Genomic DNA, 6,915 nt, shown 5'->3' on the forward strand with positions numbered 1-6,915 from the left:
TATTTTCGAAGTTTCATGGACATGGGTTTTAAAACTTGAGTTTTGTTTACCAAAAACATGTATTTGTATTGATTAAGGGCTGCCATGATATAGGTAACGATCAAGCATTGTTTTACATGAAATTAGAGCCCTAGAACATCACCTAAACAACCACACGATCATGAAAATAATCTGAGAAGCAAGCTGCTGTCATGTGGGGTCAAGGGCTTCGATTTTGTACTCCACGGCTAGGTGATACGAATCCTCGTACGAATGAAAGGCAATCACGAATATATAAATCGCACCCTCAATTCAATAACAAACAAGGAACGATTATTTTGTCCCGATCTTTTGAAACAAGTAACGATTTTGTGATATTCACCTCTAAGCGATTATAACTTAGCAACAAATATCAACGATAAAACAATTGAATTTCAAACGAAACTTCAAAGAACTTGTTTTGACAATCCGTGCGAAGAACAATCGACAAACGCCACAAAGATGCAATCTTTGATAAGTTTGATTTTGATAAACACAAAGCACAAGCTTTGCAAATTGAGAGAAAACTCAAGAATTTTTATCTATATTCATCCTTATTCGTTCATGGTCTGATCCACTGAATATATATTCAATAAAGTATGAAAAAGTAGTGTAAAAAGGCTTAATCATGATAACAAGCAAATTTGACACGGAAGTTGACAAAAGACCGCGGGTGCGCTGCAGACTGGACCGCGGGTGCGGTGCCGCTTCGGCGAAGTTCGGATGCAAAGGAGCGCGGGTGCGGTCCTTTAAGGAGCGCGGGTGCGCTCGCCTTCTGACCGCGGGTGCGGTATAGCTTCGGCAATATTCTTTTAAATTTGATTATTATGGACCGCGGGTGCAGTCCTTGAACTGGCGCGGGTGCGCTGTACCTTTGGCAATTGCACTTGAATAACATTCCAAAAACCTCCAATATTATTCCCATGATTCTCAACCTCCTCTAATTTAGACATCCAACTTGTAGGACTTCCTTGATAGCTCATCATGAGTCCTTGAAGTGCATCTTTAAACTTCTTGCTTCGTCCCCTCGTTATAGGTTCTTCGGGCAACTCCAACGACTCCCATGCTTTCTTTTGTGCTTGATCAACCACATTTGCATCATTCTCCCCTTCTTGAAAAGGATTTGTCCTCAAATCTTGATCATCTCCTACATCAAACAACGAAAGATCACTAACATTAAAAGTAGAGCTGACATTATACTCACCTGGTAGGTCTAATTTGTAGGCATTGTCGTTGATCTTTTCAAGCACTTGAAATGGTCCGTCACCCCTAGGTAAGAGTTTTGAACGTCGCTTTTCTGGAAATATTTCCTTCCTTAAGTGCAACCTCACCCAATCTCCCTTTTCAAAAACCATCTTTTTCCTTCCCTTGTTGGCTTGCTTCGTGTATTGTAAATTCTTCTTCTCGATGTTATCCTTGACCTTCTCATGCAAACTTCTAACGAATTCAGCTTTCTTCTTGCCATCCATATTCAACTTTTCACTCACAGGTAAAGATATCAAATCCAACTGAGTCAAAGGATTAAAACCATATACAATTTCAAATGGTGAATAATTCGTAGTAGAATGCACACTACGATTATAAGCAAACTCAACAAATGGTAAACAATCCTCCCAATTCTTTAAGTTCTTTTTAAGAATAGCACGCAAAAGTGTTCCTAATATTCTATTGACAACTTCAGTTTGCCCATCCGTTTGAGGATGACATGTAGTAGAAAACAACAATTTTGTGCCAAGTTTAGCCCATAACGTTTTCCAAAAATAACTCAAAAATTTAACATCACGGTCCGAAACAATAGTCCTAGGCATGCCATGCAACCTAAAGACTTCTCTAAAGAATAGATCCGCAATGTGAGATGCATCATCAGTTTTGTGACAAGCAATAAAATGAGCCATCTTAGAAAATCTATCCACAACAACAAATATAGAATCCATCCCCTTCTTTGTCCTAGGCAACCCCAAAACAAAGTCCATAGAAATATCAACCCAAGGTTCACTAGGGACGGGAAGTGGTGTATACAAGCCATGTGGTTGTGTTTTAGATTTAGCTTGTCTACAAGTATGCACTTATCACAAACACGCTCAACGTCACGTTTCATGTGTGGCCAATAGAAATGTTCATGCAATGCACTTAAAGTTTTAGCCACATCAAAATGCCCCATTAAGCCACCCCCATGTGCCTCCCTAACAAGTAATTCATGAATGGATGATCTAGGGACGCACAACCTATCTTCTTTAAACAAGAAACCATGATGCAAATAAAATTTGTCATGTGGACCATGCATACATGTTTCAAATACATTCTTAAAATCCTCATCTAGCACATATAATTCCTTCACATGCTCAAACCCCTAAACTTTAGACTCCAAAGTAGAGATTAGTACATACCTCCGTGATAATGCGTCAGCCACTACATTTTCCTTACCTTGTTTGTACTTGATGATGTAGGGAAATGTACCTATGAATGCAACCCACTTGGCATGACGCTTGTTCAACTTCTGCTGCCCCTTAAGGTGCTTAAGAGACTCATGATCCGTGTGAATCACAAACTCTTTAGGCCTCAAGTAGTGTTGACACACCTCCAAAGTCCTCACAAGCGCGTACAACTCCTTGTCATACGTTGAATAGTTCAGCGCTGCTCCATTGAGTTTCTCACTAAAATACGCCACTGGTCGTCCTGCTTGCATCAAAACACCACCGATACCTACACCTGAAGCATCACATTCAATTTCAAAAGTATTAGAAAAATCAGGCAAAACAAGTAAAGGCGCATTAATTAAATTTTGTTTAATAATATTAAAAGACTTCTCTTGCTCTTCGCCCCAATGGAATGGAACGTTCTTCTTAATCACCGCCGTAATCGGTGCCGCCAGTGTGCTAAAATCTTTTACAAGCCTCATATAGAAGCTTGCAAGACCATGAAAGCTTCGAACTTGACCAACAGAAGCAGGCGTTGGCCAATCTCGAATAGCACTTACCTTGTCCTCATCCACTTGTATTCCCTGCGAACTTACCACAAAACCAAGGAAGACAAGTTTGCTTGTACAAAAATCACATTTCTTTAAATTAGCATATAAATTTTCAGCCCTTAGTGTGATTAGCACAAGTCTCAAGTGATTAACATGCTCATCCAAGTCTTTGCTATATACTAGGATATCATCAAAGTAAACAACAACAAATTTTCCTATGTATGCACGCAAGACATGGTTCATTAACCTCATAAAAGTGCTAGGAGCGTTAGTTAAGCCAAAAGGCATGACCATCCACTCATATAACCCGTACTTGGTTTTAAAAGCCGTTTTCCACTCATCACCTTCCCTCATCCTAATTTGGTGATAACCACTTTTCAAGTCAATCTTGCTAAAAATACAAGCACCATGCTATTCATCTAACATATCATCTAGTCTAGGTATGGGATGCCTATATTTGATGGTTATATTATTGATTGCCCTACAATCTACACACATACGCCATGAGCCATCTTTCTTAGGAACTAATAAAACAGGTACAACACAAGGAGACATGGACTCACGCACGAAACCCCTATCTAATAATTCACTTACCTGCCGTTGAAGCTCCTTGGTCTCCTCCGGATTGCTTCTATACGCTGGACGATTTGGTAATGCACTTCCGGGCACAAAATCAATTTGGTGCTCAATCCCCCTCAATGGTGGTCTTCCTTGAGGTAGCTCCTCTAGAAATATATCATCAAACTCCTGCAAAAGGGAAACAACAATGCTCGGAAGATTTCCGGCTATATCACTTGTGTTAAAGAGAATCTCTTTGTAAAGAATCAACACAAGTGTATCATGTGTGTGCAACAATTGTTTCATGTCACTCTTTTGGACCATATATATTTTCTTTTTGGTCTCTTTCCTCTCATTTTCTTTTTCCTTATTTTTCTTTTGTATGGCTATCTCAATTTTTTTATCACTTTTGTTTTTAGCCATTTCATTTTTCTTTTCAAATGCCATCTCACTTTTTAATTCACTCTTTCTTTTGGCCTCATCTCTCTTCTTCTTTTTCAATTGGTCCTCCAACACTTGTTTTGGGGACAAAGGAAGTAAAACAATGGGTTCTTTCTTGAGTACAAAAGAATATTTATTTCTAAACCCATCATGTGTCACTTGCCTATCATATTGCCATGGTCTTCCTAACAAAATATGACAAGCATGCATTGGTACCACATCACACAATACCTCATCAACATACTTCCCAATCGAAAACGCAACCAAAACTTGTTTGTTCACCTTCACTTCAGCACAATCGTTCAACCACTGTAGCCTATATGGTTGAGGATGTTTCAAAGTAGGCAAGCTCAATTTTTCAACCATCTCAAGACTAGCAACATTGGTACAACTTCCTCCATCGATAATAACGTTGCAAACTTTGCCACTGACAAAACATCTAGTATGGAACAAGTTTTCCCGCTGATTCGTCTCCTCTTCTTTGACTTGGGCACTCATGATATGCCTAGTCACTAATGCCTCACCCACAACTACTTCATATCCCTCATCAGGATCCTCTAATGCAGGCATCTCATCTTCATCCTCTCCATCATCTCCCTCACTATGAGATTCATACTCCTCATAATTATTCAACACCATCACCCTTTTATTGGGACATTGGCTAGCAATATGTCCAACTCCTTGACACCTAAAACATTTAATATCTCTACAACGATTAATAGGAGTTTCAGGTTTACCTTGCATTCCCTGCTTAGGCTCCTCCTGTTTAATGTCAACTTTGGGCTTGACCACTACCTTGCGTTCTTCACGTTTAACAACGTTGGAACGCCAAGGTGTTGATGTATTCCCAGTTTGTGTGATACGACCAACTCCTCTCCTCTTGAGTTGTTCCTCCACTTTTATCGCCATTTGCACCATTTCATCTAGATCTAAGTAATGTCTAAGCTCCACTTGGTCTTGAATTTCCCTGTTCAAACCACACAGAAAACGAGCCATAGTAGCCTCACTATCCTCATCTATGTTTGCTCTAATCATGACTACTTTCAATTCTTTATAGTAGTCCTCAACACTCTTCACACCTTGTCTCAAAGTTTGTAACTTCTTAAACATTTCTCTATACTAGTGATTTGGTACAAACCTCTTCCTCATTACGCTTTTCATCTCCGCCCAAGTTTCTATAGGCCTCTCATTGCATCTTCTCTTAGTGGTCACTAATTGATCCCACCAAATAAGTGCATAATCAACAAATTCAACCACGGCCAACCTAACCTTCTTTTGTTCTGAATAATGGTGACAATCAAACACAAATTCAACTCGCTTTTCCCATTATAAATAAGCCTCTGGATCCGACTTACCATGGAACGACGGAATTTTCATCTCAATGCTGCCTATGTTATTATCTTCCTTATTCTCATCATCGTACCTACCACGTAAGGCTTCTCTTCTTCCCCTACCAAATCCTCTACCTCTTCCGCTTCTACCCCAATTCTCGTTTTGGCTCTCCTCTTCTCCTTCAAAATCATAATCATTCTCTTCTTCATCCACTCTACCCAAACCTTTAGGCTTAGATTTATTTTCACTCGTACTAACTTCAAGCCTATCCAACCTCTCATATAAAGGATCCAACTCGGCCCTCAACATTCTACTAAAATGCCCAAATAACGCCTCCATTTGAACCTTAGATAACCCTTGATTCGAACTCTCTCCTACTTCCCTCTCCATTTTAATTTCAGATTTTGTACCTGCAATAAAATGTTAGTAGAAATAAAAGATTTTCCTCACCCAAATTCTCACGATCACTCCAAAGAAATAACACTCGCACTCAAATGTTTTTCACCAGAATTTGATAGTTCTCTCAAAGGTGTGCTCAATCTTTATATATATATATATATATTTTTTAATCAAACTAACAAGATTCAACTTGTGAACACTTGCAACTGTTTCACATGGATTGCACAAAAACAAGAACGACAGAATAACACAGAACAAATTTTTCGGGAATTCTGGATTATCAAAAGATGATAGAAAAAAACGCAGATCTTAAAATAGAACAAAAGATAACACAAAACTTGAAACAGAACAAATTTTTGTTTTTGTTTTTGGTAGATATGACAATAGAAACAAAAGGATACCACAGATATGAAAACAGAATGAAATTTGAGACAGATCTGAAAAATAACAACAACGATACTTACTTGAATTCAATGAGCCAAAGCTCTGATACCAAATGATACGAATCCTCGTACGAATGAAAGGCAAGCACGAATATATAAATCGCACCCTCAATTCAATAACAAACAAGGAACGATTATTTTGTCCCGATCTTTTGAAACAAGTAACGATTTTGTGATATTCACCTCTAAGCGATTATAACTTAGCAACAAATATCAACGATAAAACAATTGAATTTCAAACGAACCTTCAAAGAACTTGTTTTGACAATCCGTGCGAAGAACAATCGACAAACGCTACAAAGATGCAATCTTTGATAAGTTTGATTTTGATAAACACAAAGCACAAGCTTTGAAAATTGAGAGAAAACTCAAGAACTTTTATCTATCATTCATCCTTATTCGTTCATGGTCTGATACACTGAATATATATTCAATAAAGTATGAAAAAGTAGTGTAAAAAGGCTTAATTATGATAACAAGAAAATTTGACATGGAAGTTGACAAAAGACCGCGGGTGCGCTGCAAACTGGACTGCGGGTGCGGTGCCGCTTCGGCGAAGTTCGGATGCAAAGGACCGCGGGTGCGGTCCTTTAAGGAGCGCGGGTGCGCTCGCCTTCCGCGGGTGCGCTCGCCATCTGACCGCGAGTGCGGTATAGCTTCGGCAATATTCTCTTAAATTTGATTATTATGGACCGCGGGTGCAGTCCCTAAACTGGCACGGGTGCGCTGTACCTTCGGCAATTGCACTTGAATAAC

The sequence above is a fragment of the Primulina tabacum genome, chromosome 16 (assembly GCF_025594145.1).
Source record: "Primulina tabacum isolate GXHZ01 chromosome 16, ASM2559414v2, whole genome shotgun sequence".
Classification (NCBI taxonomy): Eukaryota; Viridiplantae; Streptophyta; class Magnoliopsida; order Lamiales; family Gesneriaceae; genus Primulina; species Primulina tabacum.